Source organism: Procambarus clarkii, chromosome 44 (assembly GCF_040958095.1).
Source record: "Procambarus clarkii isolate CNS0578487 chromosome 44, FALCON_Pclarkii_2.0, whole genome shotgun sequence".
In the NCBI taxonomy this organism is placed as follows: domain Eukaryota; kingdom Metazoa; phylum Arthropoda; class Malacostraca; order Decapoda; family Cambaridae; genus Procambarus; species Procambarus clarkii.
In genome coordinates, this window is record NC_091193.1 from 19,463,368 (window position 1) to 19,489,192 (window position 25,825).

At 44.0% G+C, this 25,825-nt stretch overlaps 1 protein-coding gene across 1 annotated transcript in view; it reads right to left on the reverse strand.

Annotated features, from left to right (window-relative positions):
- LOC123745316 (serine/threonine-protein kinase WNK1) overlaps positions 1–25,724 on the reverse strand; it is a 340,974-nt gene extending 315,250 nt beyond the window's left edge. Inside the window, exon 1 of the mRNA XM_069300723.1 lies at positions 25,386–25,724. The gene's annotated coding sequence lies outside the window, so the exon portion shown is untranslated. The remainder of the gene's footprint in view (positions 1–25,385) is intronic.
- Between the last annotated feature and the right edge of the window lie 101 nt (positions 25,725–25,825).

Here is a 25,825-nt window from a genome sequence, read left to right on the forward strand (position 1 = left end):
TTTACCTATTTACCTAAAATACTTTACCTATTTACTGCTAGGTAACAGGGGGGTATCAGCGAGAGAAAAACTCTGCCTATTTGTTTCCGCCATCGCAGGGGATCGATCCCCAGGTCCCTACGATTACGAATTCCGAGCGCTGTCCACTCAGCCACCGGGCGCCCTATACTGTGTAACATAGGGGACGGTGTGCGTATATAAGCCACGTGTAACAGGGATAGTGATCACTGAGGAGGCCTAGTGGTAAGCAAGACCAAAAGTAATGTTCAAACCAGTTACCAGCAAAAGTTGTACAATAACAGTGGGGGAAAATTAGCACGTTTCCTCGTATATTTACTGAAAGTGATTTTCTAGTGGAAAACATAATTTTATGCATGTAAATAGTGTATAATAAAGAGTTTGCTGGTAGCGGAGCGGAGCGCACCGTGCGGTCTATCCCGCCGGCAAATACCGTCAACTCCCTTACGGAAGACTTCACAAGCTGAAGCTCCTACAATAATCTGCTGATGGGATCTATTAATCCAATTTCGTGTGGAGAAAGCTGTGAGGAGCAGCCTCCAGCTCCCGCTATCTGCAGCATCAAGGTCCAAGATATCAGTGTGACTCAAGCTCAGCGAGCATCTATCTTCTGACTCATCAAGACACTTGACCGCCAGACGCAACACACCACCGCCGCCGACAGATAGATCGCCAGACGAAGGCAACACTACCTGTCCTCACACTTAACACACCAAAACTGTGATGCCTAATCAAACCGTCAAAATTCAAGTACTTAAACGTGTTAAGTGTTTACACACTTAAGTGAGTAAAAGCCGCACACCACCGAACTTCCCCCAGACTAATGAGCATCAGGTAAGGTAGGCGGGTTGTCTCAGTTTAAACGCTTCCGGTTAAGCAAAACCACGTCACATTGGAGGCGGGACATGTTGCGAACAGGTAGAACACCCACCTCATGCCCCATAGTGATTCAAGGCAAGAAAATGAGGCGGGGGACTGACGGTCCCTCATGACTGGCGTCACCAGTCGATGAGGACACACCAGATACGGAAATCCACGCCGGAAACACTCCAATTATAGTTAAATTTGGTGTGGCCAATGACGACTTTGTGGAACGTCACGTATACTGCGTACGTGTGTAGTGGTGCACACACTGACCCGTGTACTGGTGTAGCACAACCCGTTCTCGCACTTTCGTATAGTCAATATTGACTTATTAAATACGTGCATATGTGACATACTAAACATACTAGTTTACCTTGAAAAGCTTCACAGAAAACACCGACCTTACCTAACCTTCTTAGTATGTTAAGATAAGCATCTTATTGCTTCGTAATTACAATTGTTACTTAACCTATTATAGGTATAGGTTAAGTAATAATTGTAATTACGAAGCAATAAGATGCTTATCTTAACATACTAAGAAGGTTAGGTAAGGTCGGTGTTTTCTATGAAGCTTTTCAAGGTAAACTAGTATGTTTAGTATGTCACATATGCACGTATTAAATAAGTCAATATTGACTAAGAAAGTGCGAGAATGGGTTGTGTAGCAACATACATTACACACGTACAGTTTAGTGTCAACTCTATATTCGTTCAGCCTATCCTGCTGTTCAGATATTACCAAGAGTAACTATGTGAGCCATCGTACATATATTGACGTAATGGACATTTGGAAACAAGATTTTGTTCCTATTGAATTTGGACAAACTGGAAAAGGTTTTGTATTTATGTTGCCACTAAAACTAACCTAATTTAAGCATCCTAGGCCTAATACACGCAATAATAGGCCTAGGAATATTTATGTTTGGTTTTTAGTTTAATTTTTTTCCGGACTCGATATAGTTAGAACCAAATTCTATCTAGTTATCAAGTACATCAATATATGTACGATGGCGCACATTGTTTAAAAAGTACTAAAGATGGTGGGTTGACTTGTTATGTATGTGTGTGTGTGTGTGTGTGTGTGGGGGGGGGGGGGAGGGTGTGGGAGAAAACAAGTGTATAGTATAAGTTAGTTGTAGAGGCATAGGAGAGTGAACCTAAAGGAAGGTGCGGACACAAGCAGAGGAAGGGGGAACAGAATAGGCACGTGGGGGAGAGGATTCAAAGCTAGGTTGGTTGGAGAAGGAACGAGGGGGGGGGGGGGGAGAGTGGAAGGAAGGAGGAGGAGGCAGGAATGTAGGTAGGCCTACACCGCTAGGCCCGCCCCGTGACCGTGTTCACGTCCGCCAGGTCTGGGCCTCGTCCAGCAATGTGGTGTAAACCCGCTCTTATGTAATTACCGGGAGAAAGCAGTATGACTACACCATTGTGGTTCAGCTCGGTCATTGTGCACCCCATAACCGTCCTGGGGGCGGTCGTGGGGATATGACGAGAGAGAATAGGCAGATCACCAGGTGATCCCTCCTGGTGATCCCAGGTGATCCCCAGGTGCACCAGGTAATCCCTCCTGGTCCTGCTGGAGTGATCCGTGTTGCTCCTCGGGAATCACATTTTCTTGTGCTATTATAGCAGGCCGTCCTCCTAAGGTTTACCAGCGTCAAGAAAACGGTCAATATAAAGTGCCTTCTCCTAACCTACCAGAGGTTAGAAAACAGAAAAAGCAAAAACAGAAAACGGGACAGTACGTCACTTTCGCCAGTCGCTTCCTTTTTCCAGTTATTATTATTATTAACATCTTTATTGACAAAATTAATTACAATTTTGCCTAATCTGAGGATTTCGTCTTATTAAAGTCTTATTTAAGTGAGGATAATGGTGGTATTCACTGTCACGCAGGACAGAGGGTCATACACAAGACAATAGGTCTAAACTGTAGGCTGAAGCACATATATATATCATGGTTACAATCAATGTTTTAATGTATGGATATGTGAAAACAACTTTCTATTGTGCACTGCCACACAAGGGCAGGGATGGGTTCCGGTAAGACAATTTTTGGCCTTATGTAACGCATACGAGGGAAAAGCGACATTCTTTAAAGGAAGACAGGGTTGATTATACGCCTCATACCCATCCTGTAATGGGTGACAGGAATGTTAGTCACATATTATTTATAATTATACTAGGTCCGGGAAATGAACTGCGGTGATTAAGCCAGGGGGGGGGGGCTGGTTTACAAGTATGGTGAACCATCACCCCCCCCCACCCCCCATCCAGGTGACGTAACAGTCACGCGCCCAGTTACTCAACTGGGTATACTTGCCTAACACTTTTCCTAATGTATATTACTATCAATTAAATATTTTATATTTCTTGGACAATTGTGAATTAGCTGTAAATCTTTATTGTTGTCTACACATTTCAGTATACAGTGATGCACGGTCCCCAAACAAGTTTACCTCACAGTTTACACTTGGTAAAATCTACGTAATAGATTTTATTTACGTAATATTACCAGAATAAAAATTCTGGTAATGAAAGTGCTCTACAAACTACCTTAATAGGCCTCACATCCAGCCAAATTGACTTAATACTCTCATTTACATTTTTTTCGCAGATGTGATAATCACTTTAAAATCTTCTGGCAAGATTACTTTTAAGTCTCTTACATCTCCCTCCCACTGTTCTGAACGTTGTTCTCATGTTAATGTCTTTTTCAACGGTTAAGGTGAGTGTTCTACCTGGCGAGTATGGTCGCCTTGCGGCGTGCCGCCCGCTCCCACACAAATTACATCTGGATGGAAATGTATGGCCAAAAATGATTAACAGTTAGTAAATTTTAGATAGGTACTGTAGCGCAGTGGCCTACGTTCTCGACTCGCAACCAACGCTTCCGGGTTCGAGACAGGACACACATGAGAAACGTTTTTTTTTCCCACCTGAAGCCTCTGTTTACCTAGCAGTAAATAGGTACCTGGGAGCTAGGCAACGATTGTATTTGCATCCTGGAGAAGGTTGGCCCAGAGGAGCCTGCATATCTTGAGGTTATCTTGAGATGATTTCGGGGCTTTAGTGTCCCCGCGGCCCGGTCCTCGACCAGGCCTCCACCCCCAGGAAGCAGCCCGTGACAGCCGACTAACACCCAGGTACCTATTTTACTGCTAGGTAACAGGGACATAGGGTGAAAGAAACTCTGCCCATTGTTTCTCGCTGGCGCCTGGGATCGAACCCAAGACCACAAGTCCAGCGTGCTGTCCGCTCGGCCGACCTGCTCCCGACCGGACTGCATATGCCCAACGGGCTTCCTGTCTACGACAATAATGGAACCATAAGGTGAAGCAAAAGGATGCCAGAGTGCTGTCATTAATGTCTTTGGTTATACCACATCTGAAAATGAGAATAAGTATTAGGACACGTACTACCACACCCCGGGGGGAGCAGCTGTGTTATAACGCAAGTTACTGCTATACGTCACCCCCATTTCGCTTTACTAGAAAGTTGATGATGTTGACCAGACCACACACTAGAAGTTGAAGGGACGACGACGTTTTGACTTGAGAATGGTCCAGGACGGACCGAAACGTCGTCGTCCCTTCAACTTCTAGTGTGTGGTCTGGTCAACATACTTCAGCCACGTTATTGTGACTCATCGCCTGCAAGTTGATGATGCATCTCCACACTTTGTTATTTCCTTCAATATGCATAATTGTTCTTACACAGTTACAGAAAAAAATGAAGATTAGGGAAAAAATGGTACAAGCTTCAGTTTGCATACTTCGGCTGTGACACCACAACACTACACATATAAAACTATTCATAAAAATCACAACAATATTTTAGGAACAAAAAATTAAATAGACAATATGGGCTAATGACGGAAATCAAACAATTTGCCTCTTTGAGGCTGACGGAATATAATACGACTGTTGGGAGGAGCGCGTGACAGTGGCGTCCAGAGGTCAAGGCTGACACTTGGGCTCATCACGGTGGTGGTGGTGGTGGTGGTGGTGGCGGCGGCGGCGGCGGCGGCGGCGGCGGCGGCGGTGGCGGCGGCGGCGGCGGCGGCGGTGGTGGTGGTGGTGGTGGTGGTGGTGGTGCTGCTGGTGGTGGTGGTACTGCTGGTGGTGGTGGTACTGCTGGGTGGTGCTGCTGGTGGTGGTACTGCTGGGTGGTACTGCTGTTGGGTGGTGGTACTGCTGGTGCTGCTGCTAGTGGTGCTGCTGGTGCTGCTGCTAGGTGGTGGTGGTGCTGCTGGTGGTGGTGGTACTGCTGGGTGGTGCTGCTGGTGGGTGATGGTGGTGGTACTGCTGCTGCCTCTCCCTCCCTCTCTCTCTCTCTCTCTCTCTCCCTCCCTTTCCCTCTCTCTCTTTAGAAATAGTGGACACGAGAGTGTAACTCACACACTATTGTCGTAACAAAAGAAATTACTAATACCATGGGCGTGACCCACAGTAAAAGTGTCAACGCAGGGTATTACATCAGCATGTTCTTGGTGTAGTAGCTGTAAGGGGTCACAGTGCCATGCTTGTAGTGCTCTATCTACCTCCTGGCGGTTACTGCGATCAGTGTCCCTGCAGGTAGCGAGAAAGTTCTGCGGGTTGATATCACGCCAGAGTTGTCTCAGGAAGCCTACATCAAAAGGCTATCATCAGAGACATATGCCAGGTTGGTCAGCATAAGAACTGCCTTTAGAAATGTGTGTAAGGAATCACACACAATCTTGTATATCACGCATGTTAGACCATTCCTGGAGGATGCGGCACCAGCCTGTATCTACTCAAGCTATAGAGAAAAGACAAGAGGTATGCCACCAGACTAGTCCCAGAGCTGAGAAGTACCAGTTACTAGGAAAGTCTACAGGAATTAAACCTTACGTCATTGGAAGAAAGCAGATACAGGATTAACACGTACAAAATTCTCATAAGAATACAATTAGGCTAATACGGTCTGGTACATTCTCACCCTTGCTTTCAGACTCTGCCCTCGCTCTCGGACTGGTTGTCAGAGCTCTTTCTGTGCGTTCACTACGCTAAAGATTACCTGGTTGATGGGGTTCTGGGAGTTCTTCTACTCCCCAAGCCCGGCCCGAGGCCAGGCTTGACTTGTGAGAGTTTGGTCCACTAGGCTATTGTTTGGAGCGGCCCGCAGACCCACATACCCACCACAGCCCGGTTGGTCCGGCACTCCTTGGAGGAATAAATCTAGTTTCCTCTTGAAGATGTCCACGGTTGTTCCGGCAATATTTCTTATGCTCGCTGGGAGGGTGTTGAACAACATTACAACCCAACGTTCACCTAACTGCACGCACTCCAGCCCAGGCGTCCCTCTATAGCCAGCGAAGTCACCACCAAAACCTATGTTGGCGCCCAAAACGAACTAAACGCCCATAACTTGGGCATATCGTAAACACATGAACCTGCTGATAGAGTAATGGCACCTGTGTGTTTGAAGTGTCACCATCTACCGCATAAAACTACAAACAAAAATTGCTACAGAGGAATTTTGTTTACAAACCGTAGAGACATAGTGCATGGGGTGGTACTGCCAGCTGGTCCACAACCCTACGCCCTCCCCGCCACGGTGGCTGCAAGAGTGCTTCTGCCGCCACGCACCGCGGCCAGAAACATTCAGCTTGTATTATACTTGCCAGCAATAACCAAGTCAGTGGTATTACACTTCAGGAATTGATTGGGAACTAATCCTTAACCGTTCGCCCCTGTTCCATTTGGGCTGGACGGTAGAGCGACGGTCTCGCTTCATGCAGGTCGGCGTTCAATCCCCGACCGTCCAAGTGGTTGGGGCACCATTCCTTCCCCCCGTCCCATCCCAAATCCTTATCCTGACCCCTTCCCAGTGCTATATAGTCATAATGGCTTGGCGTTCTCCCCCTGATAGTTCTTCTTCTTCGCCCCTGTTCACCCAGCAGAAGCGTGGGGTTCACCTCACAAGCGTGGGGTCCAGGGTTCGAGACCCGTATAGCCCAGGTGAATGGGATGGATATTTGGATGTTAATCGAAAGGTGGGTCGTGTTCCAGGGATAACTAGTGTGTAAGGCTGACCATGAACTATGGGAAGGTAAAGCTCTCCGCCTGCTAACAGGGGTCAGAGGTCGTCTGCTCCTGTATACACCTGTATACATCATAATATACACAAGCGAGAGCAGCCCACTGACAATCAGGTGTCTCGTGACCCATTGTATGAACCACACTTTAATACGTCGGGGGTCTGGGAAGTGTAACAATACTGCATACACTGTACAAGCTCCACGCTACATACCATACACTGTACAAGCACCACGCTACATACCATACACTGTACAAGCTCCACGCTACATACCATACACTGTACAAGCACCACGCTACATACCATACACTGTACAAGCTCCACGCTACATACCATACACTGTACAAGCTCCACGCTACATACCATACACTGTACAAGCTCCACGCTACATACCATACACTGTACAAGCTCCACGCTACATACCATACACTGTACAAGCTCCACGCGACATACCATACACTGTACAAGCTCCACGCGACATACCATACACTGTACAAGCTCCACGCTACATACCATACACTGTACAAGCACCACGCTACATACCATACAACCTTAATAGCATTTAAACCAGAAAAACCCAACGTGAGCAACGTGAGTGTTGTCTAATTGGCCGAATTACCTCCACCAAAACTGTTGCTTTCTCCTCTTCGTCAATTATATACATGCTATTCAGGCTGCCATTCTCTCAATTTGCCATTCCGTGAAAAGTACAACTCTGTTTTACCTAAACAGAAACGTACAAACCCAAGCAACCCACCTAATCTATCGAGGCTAATAATGTCAACATTACCATGCCTCAATTCTTACTAATGTAGTATTTTTAAGATTGGTAGATTTTGTACAAAGATACCACATGTTTGGTAACCAGGGGCCAGATTCACGAAAGCACTTACGCAAGCACTTACGAACCTGTACATCTTTTCTCAATCTTTGGCGGCTTTGTTTACAATTATTAAACAGTTAATGAGCTCCGAAGCACCAGGAGGCTGTTTATAACAACAACAACAGTTGATTGGCAAGTTTTCATGCTTGTAAACTGTTTAATAAATGTAAACAAAGAAGTCAAAGATCCAGGAAAGATGTACACGTTCGTAAGTACTTGCGTAACTGCTTCGTGAATCTGGCCCCTGGACGGGCTGGAAAGCGATATGGAAGGACGGAAAGATCTTACGATAGTCTTGCTATTCCTTTACACAAAAGAATATAAATCTGTAAATTTAAAAGACAATGACTCTTCGAGGTTGGAAGCCAGAGGCCTGGGGATAGTCTCACCAAACTCTGCAGTGACTGGTCTCTGCTCGTGGAGGGTCAGTCTCTGCCCCCATGCCCCCACCCCCCACCCTTTACATGAAATTGTAAATTATACTAATTTACAACAGTAAATAGTAGACTTCCTTCTCGCTATGATTAATGCCAATTATTATTGTATACACGATTATTAAATGTTAGTTTCTGACATTGTTTATTTATTGACGAAGACAATGTATAATACAAATGGTAAGTGATGATGAATGGAAAGTGGGTGCAAGGTGAGGGATGGGGTGCACTCACTTTCTCAGAAAATTATTACAAAACACTGGAGAAAAAACTGCTAAACACTCAAAACACACAAACACCTGATTTCAGACCACGAAAATTGCAGGGGGGAAGAGCGAGTGGGGGAGGGAGGGAGGGAGGGAGGGAAGGAGGGAAGGGAGAAAGAGGGAGGGAGGTAGATGTAAGGTCAGTGCGTCGGCTGGTGAAACAAGCATAATATGGCGTGAAGGGGCCGGGGTGAAGGGGCCGGCGTGAAGGGGCCGGGGTGAAGGGGCCGGGGTGAAGGGGCCGGCGTGAAGGGGCCGTGGTGAAGGGGCCGTGGTGAAGGGGCCGGGGTGAAGGGGCCGGGGTGAAGGGGCCGGCGTGAAGGGGCCGGCGTGAAGGGGCCGGCGTGAAGGGGCCGGCGTGAAGGGGCCGGCGTGAAGGGGCCGGCGTGAAGGGGCCGGCGTGAAGGGGCCGGCGTGAAGGGGCCGGCGTGAAGGGGCCGGCGTGAAGGGGCCGGCGTGAAGGGGCCGGCGTGAAGGGGCCGGGGTGCCAGCACAAACACCATGTCTACAGGGAGACACTTAACACTTATGAGTTAAGAACACAGCTGAGAACAATTTAAGATTAAAAAACGGGAAAAGAATGGAGAATAAAGGAGAAGAAAATTGAAGGAGGATGAGTGGGACGAGAAGGATAAAGGCGCTCCAAGCAACAGCCTGGTGGACCAAACTCTCACAAGTCGAGCCTGGCCTCGGGCCGGGCTTGGGGAGTAGAAGAACTCCCAGAACCCCATCAACCAGGTATCAACCAGAACAGAAGGAGGCTAAGAAAGAAGAGTGTAAATAAAATGAATATAAAAAGGAGAAAGATGATAAGGAGGAGGATAAGAAAGGGTTGAGGAAGAGGATGGGAGGAGAAAGACAAGTTAAATTAAAGAAGAGTAAGGCGGAAGATATAACAGAAGACTTCAAGTACGATTACAAACTAGCCGAGGATGAGGAAGTGAGAGGGAGGAGGGGTGAGAGGGAGGAGTGGTGAGAGATGAGGCAGTGAGAGGGAGGAGGGGTGAGAGATGAGGCAGTGAGAGGGAGGAGGGGTGAGAGATGAGGCAGTAAGAGGGAGGAGGGGTGAGAGATGAGGCAGTGAGAGGGAGGAGGGGTGAGAGATGAGGCAGTGAGAGGGAGGAGGGGGTGAGAGATGAGGCAGTGAGAGGGAGGAGGGGTGAGAGATGAGGCAGTGAGAGGGAGGAGGGGTGAGAGATGAGGCAGTGAGAGGGAGGAGGGGGTGAGAGATGAGGCAGTGAGAGGGAGGAGGGGTGAGAGATGAGGCAGTGAGAGGGAGGAGGGGTGAGAGATGAGGCAGTGAGAGGGAGGAGGGGGTGAGAGATGAGGCAGTGAGAGGGAGGAGGGGTGAGAGATGAGGCAGACTGCCGCTAACACCACAACAATGATGGAAGGAGCCACGAGAGGCAAGAGATTCCTGGAGGAGCTGGCAAGGCTGCTACGTCACCCAGCAGGAAGTCGGGGACACCCGTGTGGAACGGAGCTCAGAGACGCGGTAGGAAGCATGTCCTGGGTAAAGGTGGTGGGTGGTGGTGCTGGGTGGTGGTGGTGGTGGTTGGTGGTTGGTGGTGGTAGTGGTAGTGGTGGTGGTTGGTGGTGGTGGTTGGTGGTGGTAGTGGTGGTGGTGGTAGTGGTGGTGGTGGTGGTGGTTGGTGGGTGGTGGTGGGTGGTGGTAGTGGTGGGTGGTGGTGGCCGTCATGTCCTTGTTGGCTAACACAGCGGCACCTGATCACCAATTAAATCCATCAAATTGTGTACTCTCTGCTACTCATCTGGGGCCAGATTCACGAAGCATTTACGCAAGCACTTACGAACCTGTACATCTTTCCTCAATCTTTGGCGGCTTTGTTTACAATTATTAAACAGTTAATGAGGCCCGAAGCACCAGCAGGCTGTTTATAACAATAACACCAGTTGATTGGAAAGTTTTCATACTTGTAAACTGTTTAATAAATGTAACCAAAGCCGTCAAAGATTGAGGAAAGATGTACACGTTCGTAAGTGCTTGCGTAACTGCTTCGTGAATCTGGTCCCAGCCCAGAGAGATGCATCATAGTCTACATCTAGAAAATATTCGCGGGACAGATCCCAGATCTCCGCACTAAAATGTTTCTTTTCAGGACTTGGATGCATGGCATAAGGAGTAATAAAGCCCCAATGATAATTTGAGGTACATATATGCCAATAGATACACTACAAGAGACAAGGAGCTTATGGGCCTGCGGGCCGCTCCAAGCAACAGCCTAGTGGACCAAACTCACACTAGTCAAGCCTGGCCTCGAGCCGGGCTTGGGGAGTAGAACAACTCCCAGAACCCTATCAACCAGATATCAACCAACCAGATAACTTGTAAACATTAAGGAACCAAGGTTCAACACCCTCCATCTATATATAAGGGGCACAATTACCCTACCTCTGTCGGTGTTCAAGAGGGAACTTGATAAACACCTCCAAACGGTAATAGGCCTACCTGGCCAACCGGGCTATGATTCCTAGGCCAGGCTGTGTGCTACGGCGACCAACAGCCTCCTTGACCAGACCCTCAACCAGGAGGCCTGGCTGCGGAAACATTGGTTCTTAAGGTAACATCAAGATATGAGGTATGATGAGAGAAAACAATTTTAGTGATGGTGGCAATGATAACCATTGCCACCATCACTAAAATTGGTTACCAGGATAACCATCAATTTTAACCATCAAAATTGGTTATCATGGTAACCAATGATAACCAAAGTGGTGGTGGTGGTGGAGGTGACTGAGGACGGAGGGGGCTACGGTGACAGGTTACATGTCGGGGGAAAAAAAATCAGGACACAAGACTTACAAATGAACCAATTCGCCACATGTTTGTAAAGTAAAGGGTATGTTTGGCTCGCCCCAACACCAGTGTTTAATAAACCCCCTCACGCAGCCACAAGGTTTGTAATTACCTACAGCTTGTTGCAAGAGCTTGTCTCATCACCCCTCAACCAGGCTACATTAAAAACCGTGCAAAAACAAGAGGGGGTTGTTTTACACGTTAAGGCGAGTGTTGAGTCACAGTCACCAAATAGAAATAATGGAAATCACCATAGAAATAATGGACATTATATCTCGAGCGATTCAATAGGCTGACGAAGGTGTTGTCCCCCGCAAGTAGTGGTACGAAGAACCAGTACTAGTTCCGAGTTATGTCTGTGACGTTGTACCTTACCAATCTCCTGTGTTTCCATGAAGGCTGGAGCAGTACATTGCGTTTCGTCGTGTTCTCCGAGCAACCCGTTCTCGCACTTTCTTTAAGTCAATATTGACTATAAGATAGTGCGAGAACGGGTTGCTCCGAGATGACACTTTTTAATTTGGTGTTAGTTGGCTGTTTATACTTTGTTCAGCCACAGAAAATAACAATGTTTATTGAAGGCAAGTTCCCGCTCCTGCGCTATGCCAAACACAAAAATATCATAACAGAAACTACATATAAAATGCAGTCAAACCACAACACTATTGAAAGAAAAAGCAATATAAAAGACTTGGGAGAAATCATGTCGGAAGACCTTACTTTTAAAGAACAAAATAAAGTAGCTGCGTCAGACTGCGAGCAGCCGCGTCCAACAGCCTGCTCGACCAGTCCAGCAACGAGGAGGCCTGTTCGAAGACCGGGCCGCGGGGACGCTAAGCCCCGAAAATACCTCAAGGTAACCTCAAGGTAACCTCAAGGTAAGGGGCTTAGCGTCCCCGTGGCCCGATCCTCGACGAGGCCTCCTTTTTGTTACACACCCCACAGGAAGCAGCCCGTAGCAGCTGTCTAACTCCTAGGTACCTGTTTACAGCTAGGTGAACAAGAGCATCAGGATGAAAGAAACGCTGCCCATTTGTTTCCGCCACCACCTGGGATCAAACCAGGAACCTCAGGGCTACGAATCCCGAGCGGTGTGCACTCAGCTGTCAGGCCCGCTCTCAGCCATAATCACAATCAGAAGACTGTATGAACACCAGAGGTTGTTCAATATACCTGGAGCATACCTGGCCACGTCTGTGGTAGAAAATAATAATAAATAATAATAAACTCCCCGAGCCCGACTTGTGATAACTTGGTCCAACAGGCTGTTGCTTAGAGCGGGCCGCAGGCACACACGTCCACTACAGCCTGGTTGGCCCCGCACTTCTTGCAAGAACCTGTCCAAATGCCCCTTCAATAACATCCACCTTCGTTCCGGCAATATTTATAACGCTTGCTGGGAGGGTGTTGAACAACCGTGGCCCCCTGCTGTTAAGACAGTGTTCTCTGAGTGTGCCTGACATCTGTACTCCTCACTGGGTCTATTCTGCATTTCCTTTCGTTCCAGTGTGTTGTTATTCTACTGCGAAAATTTGGTACCTGGCCCTCCAATATCTTACATAATCTCAGCGATTATAAGAAATATTGCCGGAATAAACGTGGACATCTTTAAGAGAAAACTATACAGTTTTCTTCAAGAAGTGTCGGACCAACCAGGCTGTGGTGGATATGTGGGCCTGCGGGCCGCTCCAAGCAACAGCCTGTTGGACCAAGCTCTCAAGTCATGCCTGGCCACGGGCCACGCTCGGGGAATTAGAAGAACGCACAGAACCCCATCCAGCAGGCAAAACAGAGAGAAATACATAATTTATTGTTCCCTGGAATCAAGAGCAGGTAAACAGGTAGGGTTATGTAGACGTGTTTGTTTTGTGATCTTACTTGTTATCACACTTTCAAAGAATTTTTGTGATGCTTGAGAGTTTAGAGAGTCATCTTTAAATGTTTGTTTTCAAAATATAAAGTGTTCTAATGTGTCCGTGTCTTAACTCATACACTTCACACTATTTCATCAAGATCCCAATACAAGCCGGAGTGCCAGACACACTTGAAACACAGCTCCGTGTGAGTGGTGACAACGTGTGCCAGTATACCGGCGGTGTTGCTGGTCGCCCCGCGCAAAAGCTTTAACAAAGCGTGAGGGCGCGGTAGTAGTGAGGTCAGAGTCAGCAGTTCGGGAGTATAAATATCAAGTGAAAAGGGCCAAAGTTTTGGTTCAGGAATTGGATGCAGTTTTAGCGACGTTCACGAGCGATTGGACGCAATCTTATACACGTACAATAGCAAGAGTGACACGCAATAACACGGCGGCTTTATGCAGTCTGAGAGGGATAAATGTAGAATGTGATACACGTCAATCTTCCAGGATTGAAAGTGACCTTGAAGACATTTCAAGGCGGCAGCCGGGAAGCAAAATAGTGGCTAGCCTCAGTTAAGAATGAAGAATGGAGACACTAGGGGCGAACCTGCTTATGTTGCCTGGGGAGGGAGGGGGGAGGGAGGCGCAGGCACGCTAACCTTGCCAGAGGTTGCCTAAACCGTCGCATCACAGTAAAGGCTGAATTCTAAATGTCTAAGTGGCGCCACGTATGTCATCTCACTCTGATCATCACTGAAGGGCAGCAAACATCTGAGATATAATATATAATCCTTTATACAGTATTTGTATGACATGCATCACTACAAAACAGAGTACTGTTAGGCATTGCCACAATACCTGCTCGGACCCAAACAATAGTATTTAGTAGAATCCTCGTGATTCGGACTCACAATTTTTGAGAAGCTATTCGTGGTTAGATCGCAGCGGATCGTGGAAGGTTTTCCCGGTATCCTAAGCCAGCACAATACCATATAAACAGTATTATTACATACACAATGGAAATCACATTAACGTGATGTATCAATGAGAAAATCAGGTGGTGGTCTAGGGCGCTAGCTCAGGAGCACCAACTGAGCGGGTTCGAATCCTTCTCATGGCGGCCCCTTGATTTTCTCGTTATTATTACGTCTTATTATACACAAATATAACACGGAATCATCTTAGAAAATCAAATATAAATGACAAAACTTGAAGGTATTCCTACAGGGAAGTCCTTGTTAGACCTATACAGGGAAGTCCTTGTTAGACCTATACAAAGAGCAAGAAAATTGTCGAGCTAATATTTACCTCTCAGCTGGCGTAAACAATGCACGCCTCTGTACCAACAAAAGCATCAGACATTAATAAAAAAGACCTAACTAGGGTATCTGAAGAGAATAGACGAAGAGTTCGCGACTCCTCCCCACAAATGCAGCACAATGCGGTGCGATTCTTTCCGCTTCAGACTTGTTCCTCAGGGGACAAGCCGCAGGACCTAACTGCGTGCCCCCCCCTTTCCCTCACTAATATGTCTGAGCCTCTGCTGCTCTAGAGCAGCGCTAGTGTTCTAGGCTTAATGTTATAATGAACGACGACCCCCCAGACCGAGCCCAACAGTGGCCACACTCACCCACTTGCATCTTCCCACTCTAAAAAGATGTTATACTGAAGCTGGTGTGCAACAAAGTGATTAGTGTGAACAAACTCACGCACGAGATGAGCGCACACGAAGGCGTCGTGTCTGTGTTGGCAAACCTCCACTCTCTCCAGAGGTTTTTTTTATATAATAAATTGATTTTCTTGACAAACAAAATAATCGCAGAATGTCTAGACAAAATCAATTGGGAGGGGAAAACCTAACCCTACTTCGCTCCCCCTCATTCATCACACACCTCACAAGCCGCTGACCAGACCACACACTAGAAAGTGAAGGGACGACGACGACGTTTCGGTCCGTCCTGGACCATTCTCAAGTCGATTGTGAGAATGGTCCAGAGAATTGTGAGAATTGCCCGTCCCTTCACGTAACCCACAAAAAAAACCCGCACCTCACCTAGACCAACAATCCCTCAACCTAGCCCACCACTTCCATCTAGTCTAGAGAATAGCGCCTTATACCTGTCGATTGATGGTGATTATAGTAGCGTTTGTGACGAATGCTTCCACCAATATACAATTATAACTAGAATGACGAGCAATGAAGAGTTGCATTGATAGGCAGCCTGTATCACTATATAATTATTTCCAGCGTCTGTAAACCCGCAACCTGAATCCTATGTTTAATTAAACATAGGGAGTGCTAAATAATAGCCTAAATAAAAGCTAAATAATAGCCTAAATAAAAGCTAAATAATGGCATAAATAAAAGCTAAATAAAAGCTAAATAATAGCCTAAATAAAAGCTAAATAATGGCCTAAATAAAAGCTAAATAATAACCTAAATAAAAGCTAAATAATGGCCTAAATAAAAGCTAAATAATGGCCTAAATAAAAGCTAAATAATGACCTAAATAAAAGCTAAATAATGGCCTAAATAAAGCCTAAATAAAAGCTAAATAATGGCCTAAATAAAAGCTAATTAATGGCCTAAATAAAGCCTAAATAATGGACTAACGTTATTATAACCGCAGATATCAATCTTCCAGAACATTAAAAGCTATACAAAAACAACTGGGAACGCTATAAAATACTAACAAATAGAGCAACGAACGTGAATCTTTATATTTGATTCCCTCTTAAGAAAAGAAAAGGGCACAGGATCGAGGAGGATGAGGAATGGTACAGTGTTTAATGAGGCTACACAAGCGTATATGACGTCATCAGAGTTATTATCAGCCCTGGAGACGGTTGTTGACGCTGGTGACTGTCTGATGGCAGAGACGGAGGAGTGCAGGTGACTGTCCGTCCACACGGCGCCAACCACCACTATCCTGAGGGGCCAAATTCACGAAAGCACTTACGCAAGCACTTACGAACCTGTACATCTTTTCTCACTCTTTGGCGGCTTTGTTTACAATTATTAAACAGTTAATGAGCTCCGAAGCACCAGGAGGCTGTTTATAAGAATAACACCAGTTGAATGGGAATTTTTCATGCTTGTAAACTGTTTAATATATGTAATTAAAGCCGTCAAAGATTGAGGAGAGATGTACATGTTTGTAAGTGCTTGCGTAAGTGCTTTCGTGAACCTGGCCCCTGTCTTCTGTCATCACTTCCACTCTCAACAACACATCACCTCCACTACACAGTGGAGCGCCGGTGCTGTGTGGATAGCACGCTGGACATGTAATCCTCTATCCTGTGTTCCCGAGTTCGATTCCCGGCGGGAAACAATGGGCAGAGTTTCATTCACCCTGATGCTCTTGTTACCTCTCAGTAAATAGGTACCTGGGAGTTAGACAGCTTCCTGGGGATGTGTGTGTGTGGGGGGGGGAATAGTAGTTTAAAAACAGTTGATTGACAGTCGAGCCGAAAGAGCAGAGCTCAACCCCCGCAAGCACAACTAGGTGAATACAACAAGGCGAATACAGTAACACTAGCCTTATGGTATTGAAGAATCACATTAGTCAACAATCAGACAATTTTTATTTATTTACCCTCCCCCCCTACCTGCCACAGCACGGGGAATCTAAGATAAGTATGCAATAAAAAATGTGTCAAGCGATACTAAATTAGCGTGGGACAGTATACTTAAACTGTCCCCAGCTCTCTCTCTTGGATAGGCAGGTGTTCCTGGCACCATGACAGACCTGCCAGCCGCCCGCCTGACAGTCCTTCCGCACCTAATGATGTGACAATTGCCGCTGCTGAGGCCAACCTCCTCCTGTCATTAACTCCAGCCGCCAGTACCTCACATATGTGGAAAGTGTCACTCACCACCGGTTGATATGTACGTGGCAATAGCCACATTAATAAAACAATCAATATTGAGATTTCGTGCTTTTACACGTTATATAATACACGAAAAACTGATATATTGTAGTCTTCATTGTCTATTCATATATATATTATATACATTATATATATTTATTTATTTTAGGCGAAATGATTGTTGCCTGACTCCGGCTTCTAGCTGTCCGCCAGGTCATACATAGTTTCTCTGAATCAATGGAGGACCATCGCACAGATGTATGCTCGAAGTCGAATTCATCAGGATGTTGATCACTGGTGTCAGTTCCCGAATAAACACAGCCTCAATTATACGAAGCTTCCTACAACGTCGGTGCGTGTGATTACTGTCGTATCTTTCACTATGTCATGGCGATTCAGTATGGTGTTGTGGTATTGAGAATGATGTTACTCAATACCTCCATCTTGCAAATGAAGTGTAAGTCATCTACTCAATGTATTCGTGGCATGTCCAATGTAGCATATATTTCGGTGCATATATTTTGTCCTGTCATTTACTGTAACAACTCTCGTATATCTTCCCTCATTTTGAGAAATAGCATCTTCTGCCTCCTCTGACAAACTGAGGTGTACTAATGTAGTCTATCAGTACAAATGCAGCTCTGGAGACTGTACGCTCCGAAATATATTGTCATGTGAATCCCCTGCATAGCAGTTGAACTACCTTTCCCACTCACCCTCAATGCCTCTGTACTGGAAGTATACCTCTACACCAGCCAAGACGAGTCATCAGTCCTGCCACCTCTCCGTACCCCCTAGAGCATGGCACGGCCTAGTACGACTCGGCGGCAAGCAGGGCGCCTCTGCTAACCGGTAGTTTGCCTTCACAAACAAGCAGTTAGCCGCCTTCAACTGGCAGTAGGGGGGGGGGGGCGCCTCAACACAAAGGTGCCGTCAGCCACAAATTAGCAGTTTGCTAGTAGGCCTGTTACCACCTTGCGTTGACACCGGATGAGTCGTCACCGCCAGACTATATAAAGGGCAACGCCTTCCTAGAGAGCTTACAGGCTCACCATAGCCCGTGCTACATGGACACTTCGTTTTGAGTAGCTAAATCTAAAACAAACAACAAATCCTAGAGAGCCAATCTCTCTCTCTTAGTGCTCTTGGATCACCTTAGCCTCCTGCCGCTGTCTGCCCTCAGCCTACGTCGTGTGCTGGTTGCTGTGGTGGTGTGGTAGTTGTCTTCAGCACACCAGTATACTCTTGTATTAGATTTAAAATTTCATTTACTTATTTTATTTGTTCTATAACAACAGCCAAGTGTTCTCAGGTGCCATTTTTGTTCATTAATATTTTAGTAAATTGTTTTAATTATTCATTTCATTTGTTTCCACCTGCAACCTACACACTGCAAGGGCCAATAGCAGCATTTTTTGTTTATTTATGTGATGGAGAGCCATACCACCTTGGTTCAGTACAGCTGCGATACCACAACCCATCACAATATGCTACATTAAACATACCACGAATACACTGAATAGATGTCTTACACTTCCTTTGCAAGATGGAGGTATTAAGCAACATCATTCCTTATACACCACCATCATCCTGAATCGCAGAGACCTCCGACAATCGTAGGAGGGTTTGTATACTTGAGGCTGTGTTTTATTTATAGGCAACATTGTGATGATTTGTTAATTTATCTCTTTCAATTTATTAAAACAAAGATGTAACTCACTTCATATCGGGAACTGTAATTTTGAATTACTTACGACTTAAATTCATGGCATTTAACACCACGAACATTAGAAACCCAAGAGGCTTTATAACCATTTCAAACATTGGATAATAAGGTCATTTTTATGTAATACACAGAGGGTCCAGCAGTTACTTTGTGCTGTAACATTTCCACACAGCAACACATAGATGCTGCATGGAAATATTACCCCACACACCCAAAGATTCATAACGCCAAAATTAACTATTTTTAGAGCCTAATCAGTGCATCACAATAAAGGAATTCGACAAATGAACACTCAAGGTAGATTCAATCATTGACTGATTGTTGAACTCCTGGGAGATGCCCCAGTGCCAAGCCTCATGGCTACTAGCTCTTACACTGCCTTATCGTTATTTATACTTCTATTAAACTCGACGGTACAGTTATAGGATGAGGTACCTGGGTCTTATGGTGATACTACTAGAGCTACTACTAATAATAGTAGCCCATGAGCTAAACAAAAAAATGGTTAAGAATGCTGAATTGGTAGCACATGATCCCCCCCCCCACTAACACGTATCCTTGAGATATCTGATACTGTATCTGAAAGATATCCCTAATGATAGCGCGCAAAACAAAATCCCAACACATTTTTTGGATATCTGAAATATATACTTGTAAACAAACAAAGAGATAAGGAACTTGGGTGTGGTCCAGTCGACTTTCAATTTTACTGAAGGCCACTGGTGTTTAACAAATTTACTCTCAATGTTTCCAACCATGTTTCAAATAGTTGATAGTGGAAAGAATAACGATATTCTATACTTTGACTTGACAAATTTTACAGCTGGATTTGAACATGAATATTTTAAATGAAACTGAGGGTCAAGTCCATCAATGAGGAGCATTAGTAATAAGGCGTCAGGAAGATCTACATGCGCTCTAATCTGTGGTCGGAAACATGGTTGCTTTTTTCAAACCCTGACATGCAAATTAATGAAGATAAACGAGTGGGAGAAAAGACCCCTAGGAGAGTATGGGCAGAATGGGAGGCAGCTTCCAGAAATAGTGACAGAAGGACCTAGAAGCATATATAACACCAAACCTGTTACCTAAGGAACACATTAACCAAATAACATCTGTAGTACAGTATATGCCAAAATGGCAAAATATCAGGATAGCCTTTTGGAACCTAGCCATAGGTCTTCACAAAGTACACCTTATATCAGGCCAACTCTTAAATTAGTGCAGGTATGAAGTCTACACCTGAAAAACATAATGTAAGTACTGTATATTAAACGTATCGCAATGTGTGCCTAGACTTGTCTCAAGTTGAGGGAATTCACCTATGGTGAAAGAAGACTGGCAGAGCTTAAACATCTTTTCATGTTAGAGGAACATCGAATTAGGGGAATATGATACCACACAATATATTAGGCTATGTGTTAGGGTGGAAAGAGAGGCAATGTTTAAATTGAGAAACGGAAAACCTGAAGGTCCAGGAGGAAGCTGGAGAGATGCTGGGAAAAAACTCTTAGCCTGAGTTACAAGTATTGTACTGTAAACAGAATGGGCTACAAGAGATCATATGAGCAAATTCAATAAGCATCTTCAAATGGAAATACGCTGAGAAAGTTAGAATGAATGATTGCATTAATTGACCAGGAGCTAGGTAAACAACTAAACACACAATGAAAAACTTTTTACACTGCGCACCCAAACTGTATTTTTAATGAAATGTGAAAGTACCGGTTATTTAATGGAATCACAGTGAAATCTACACACCTAAGTCCAAAAAGGCAACAAAAACACAAAAGAATGCAGCATAACACATGTTAATTAGCAATTATTAACTACTTACAATAACCAGATAACACGAAAACTGCAGATGGTATCCAATGACATGTCAGCCACAATCACACATACCTGTTAAAAATTTGAAAGGATCATGTAAAAAACAGCAGCATCACTGAAGTTATGCTAAATGAAAAACATGTAACAATGAAAGATAGTGTAATATATACTGTAGTCTAAAATATTTACCAATACTCCATCGACACAAGACAAAAATGAGAATAAGATAAAAATAGTTGTAAAGTGCAGGTGCTGGAGAGGGTCTGTAAAACTGGCTATTGAATGCCTGAAACGAATGCCCTTTCATCAACACATGTTACCTGTGTTGATATTATTCCCCAGTTCCACACACCATCACTGATAAAATAAGTGATGATAAAATAACGGAGCAGAGGAACTGAACCTGAACCTTACAAGCACATTAAGGTGAACACACTGCCTACAACTATTTATGCCTTACATAATATTAAAGCATTATTATAGCAGAAGGGAAAATGAACTAAACTAGTAATGAAAGTATATTACCAAATACACCACTATAAATATAAATTTCAAGTACACTTCAAAAAGCTAAGATATTCAAGCATCCTACACTTTGCAGAATACCATATAGCAAACAAAGGCCTTCTAATGAATATTACGCATACCATACACTCAGGAAGTTTCTATTTTTAGGTTACAGTATACATGTTAACCTGTCACCAGAAGGCTCGAAATGGATTTTAGGTCAATGACACCTTGAGCCAGACCTTTTAAACCTTTGTTTTGTCTGCTCGCTAGCTGGCTAGTTGTGTGTACACTTGCCTAAACGTGCTTGCATAGTGGGCCACTATCTTCCGAGCCTTGCCCTTCCAGCTACTGGATGTGTAATACAGTACAGTGACTCCTGACCTTCTGTGTCTTGTCATATCTATTGTAATAACAATTTGAATTATTAGCTTTTCCATCTCTCCCACTTTCTCCTACTTTTACACTATAAAAACGTTTATTTATCTAACATCTGACTTTCTGCACTTAATTAAGAGTTTCCATGCATGGCATCTTCTACAGACTAATTCTGGTCACATGTTTTATCAACATATTAATTTCCCAGAGAATCTGATATGTAGTTACCATATCTCCTCAATTCCATCTCTTCTGGTGTGGTGAGGTTCAGCTGCCATAGACTTTCTTCATAGTTTAATGCTCACAGTTCTAATGTAAGTCTCAGAGCATTCCACTGTATTTTTATCATTTGGTTTTATGCCTCTTTAGGTTGGGATCCATGCTGTGATAGCATACCTCAGAATGGATAACACACATCGTGTACAATACTCTCAATGCCTTCCATAGGCTCCTAAATGATATTCTTAAGTTTGAAATTTGACATTGTTATGCAACGAAACCAGCAGGCATGGCAGAATGTGCAAAATAGCCCCACTGAAGAGCGGAGGTGCAATAAGCATGCCAAGAGAGAACTCAATCAATATCAATGACCAAAGACTTTTAAATACTTTCCCTACACATATGGGGCATAACTGGGCAATCTCTCGCAGTGCTCAAAACCCCCCAAAAATTGGGTTACAAGTGTCTCAAAAACCTTGTAAAATTTAACATGTTAAGTCCCTGCCAGTTTGGCCTCCATTTACAAAAGGATTACCTATGATGTCATTATTAGTCTGTTTTACATAATCTACACTGCCCTTGACAAAAATGAGTTCCCAACTGGCCTTTTCATTGACTTGAGAAAGGCTTTTGATATTGTAAACCATAACTACCACTTCAAGTTCACCACTATGGAATCTGAGGCCTTGCTCTGAACTATATTCGATCCTATCTTAGTGACAGACACCAATACTGTAAGTAGCCATCAATAACATAACATCCCCCACTCTACCATTACCATTTGACTACCATTAACTGTAGGAGTGCCACAGGGCAGCATTTTAGGATCTCTCCTATTTCTTATATACATCAATGATTTGCCAAATGTCTTAACATTCTTAAACATATACTATTTGCTGACAATACTACCTTCATATATTCAGACCTCAACCCACACACACTAAATAATATTGTAAATAATTAATTAAAAAAAGGTCCACTCATGGATGTCAACCAACAAACTCACACTAAACATAGAAAAGACCTACATTTGATTTTGAAGTAAATCATCAAACCAAATTCATCTTCAGATAGACAATAACAACATTAGCAATAAAAATGATGGGAGAGTTCCTTAGTCTATACATAAAGAGACTAAACTTCAGCACCCACACACAACATACAGCCAAAAAAAGTCTTAAACACTGCCAGTACTGTAAACTCACTAAAATGAGATCTTATGTTCCCCACTCTGCTCTCCTCTCACAAATCTATTCCTATCTTGCATACGGTATCTATGCATGGGGTTCAACCACTGCAAATTACGCCAAGCCCATCACCACCCAGCAAAAATCTGCTATATATCAAAACTATAACAAACCATCATCAGATAACATACAACCCCTCTGGTTTAAATCCCAAAACATGCTAAACATACACTCACTCCACACATTCTCTTGTGCTATTTACATGTACAAAACCTTGTTTCTAATGGCTAAATCTGTGCAAAAAAACAATCTGTGCACACACTCCATGGAAATAAATAAATAAACCCAATCTATGGAACTAGCACTCTAATGAATTAAAAAAATGTCCAACCTATGCCTTATTTGAAAATAAAACCCAAAAGTACCTAATTTCATCCTCATAGTTTCCTACCTTGTGCTTCAAACTCTCACTATCTTGTACTACCAAATCCTGGATTTTTGTACTCAAGACGTGCAACTTCACCAGCGTAATCAATACCTTAAATTTATATTGTAGTTATTATGTTGAAATCAAATATTGTTACAATGTACCGATTAATAATCTTACTTTATGTTAGATTAAGAATCTGGCCAAAATGCTCTGCATTTTAGTAGCTTTGCAAGAATATAAGAATACAATGTTATGTACACAAACCCACTGTACCTTCTTGTATATAAATAAAATAAATGGACTCTTACCATCATTAATAATTCTGTTTTGTATTTGTGTCCAGCTTCAGACATGAGAAATGACAAACAAAAGCATTATATTTTTAGATAATATGTGGCAAATAAGTTGTGTTAAATGGTTCTTGGGTATGTGTGAAATAATACAATAGTGCAGATGACAAAACTAGAATAACACTAGTATGGGATACTTTCGGTAGGGTCTGGTTATACAAAGGCAATTTGACAAAGCTCGTGTTCCGATTATTAAAACCACATATGCTGTACTGTATTAGAAAATCTACAGGAGCCATGATGAGGGTTTAAACCAATGCGCTGGGGTATTTCCAGATGCACGCTCTAGTCGACTATCTTGAGATTATCTTGAGATGATTTCAGGGCTTAGCATCCTTACGACCCGCATTAGAGTGAAAGAAACTCTGCCCATTTGTTTCTGCCTCCGCAAGGGATTGAACCTAGAACCTTAGGACTACGAATCCAGAGCGCTGTCCACTCAGCCGTCAGGGTAACTGGACTATGCCACGATAGTCGACTAGAGTGTGCATCTGGGAACAACCAGCAAATAGGTTCAAACCCTCATTACGGATCCTGCAGATTTTTCTCATTGATATATTACGATAACGTGATTTCTCTGTGTACCATATATATTGTTAGGGTTAGGAGGTAATAACTTAAGTTAGGCTCAGTAAGGTTTGGCAAGTTTTAAAATCCATTGATGAATCATCTTGTGCATGGTGTGACTTATCTCCTTGGGGAATAGTCAGGTCATACACAGGCAATTCAACAAAGTTTGCTTTCTAATTGCTAAAACTATATTTATAGTGATAGGTTAGGTAAGTTTTTAATAACTGTTGAACTTCCTTGGGTATGAAGTGATCTGTATCCAGGTACTACATGTTAATGAAGAAATTTTAAGGGAGTTCCATATTTCCCGTTTTGTATTGCATGTGGGTTTTCACGATTTAGTTGAATTAGAGGAAAATCAGATATATTTATGTGTGAAGTTCATGGGATCTCTAGTACATCCATCTACGAAGTTTCATATCAGATTGATCTTGATAATTTTGCACTCCATACTACCAGGACCCATAAGGGTCCCAGTAGTACAGTTGGATTCGTTCTACACCTACAATAGAGCATCCCAGGTTTAAATCCCAGGCGGGACACAAATGGTTGGGCAAGTTTCTTATCACCTAATGCCGCTTGTCCACCTAGCAGCAAGTAGGTACCCAGGAGTTAGTTTTGTTGTGGGGGTTGCATCCTGGGGAGGGTCAGTAATTTGACCCTGGGGGACCTCCATATAAACCTAGCATATACTGTATATATAAACTGACCGACTGACTGTCACCCAACACAATAATTTATTATTATTATAATTATCTCTGGGATGTAATGGAAAAATTATAGAGGCACATAATGGGCTAAGGAACTCGAGTCAAAGTTAGTGGTTGAAGTAGTTTGTGATGGTCAAGCACCCTCCAGATACCATTAATGACCATAAAAGGATAAATCAGTACTATTTGATGGGAACAGCAGTGGGGGACTAAATTATTTATCGTTTGTTTATAAAGTCACATTATATCTAAAGGAACAAAGTATCCATAAGTTCCTCAAGTCAGACTTTAATGTCTGAAATCAGTTATTGGTGCCCAATTAGGTACTTATTGTTCAGTACTGCTCCTAGAGTTGTTACACAGATAACACCCCCCCCCCCCCCACGACTAAATTACCAAAGCCTTACCTGCAGTTACAGTTGACGAAATATTAATAGGTGTCGCCGATGGACAATACATGTACGAATGTTTAGTTAAGCAATAAATATTACAATTATTTTTCAGCAAATCCAGACTCGTCCAATGTCCTTAGGCCGGGACAGTTATTTTCCGTTGCAAACGACACTTTCGCTGAACACCAGAACGGTCGTCGAGCTCCACACTTGCCAAGTGCACAAAATCACGCGTATTTAAGCCATGGAGGCGTTGGTATATATGCAGAGTGTGTGGGGAATGTGAGAGACAAGTCAGGGTCCCCCACCGTAAACACGTCCCTCTTGGTACTCACTGACCCGGGGACCACTGGGGAGGGGGGAGGCTTCTCTCCATCACCTCGGGGGAGGTTACGGGGGGGGGGAGCTACGAGGCCCACGGGGGGTAGGGGTGTACTCCTAGCCTCCTGGGGGGA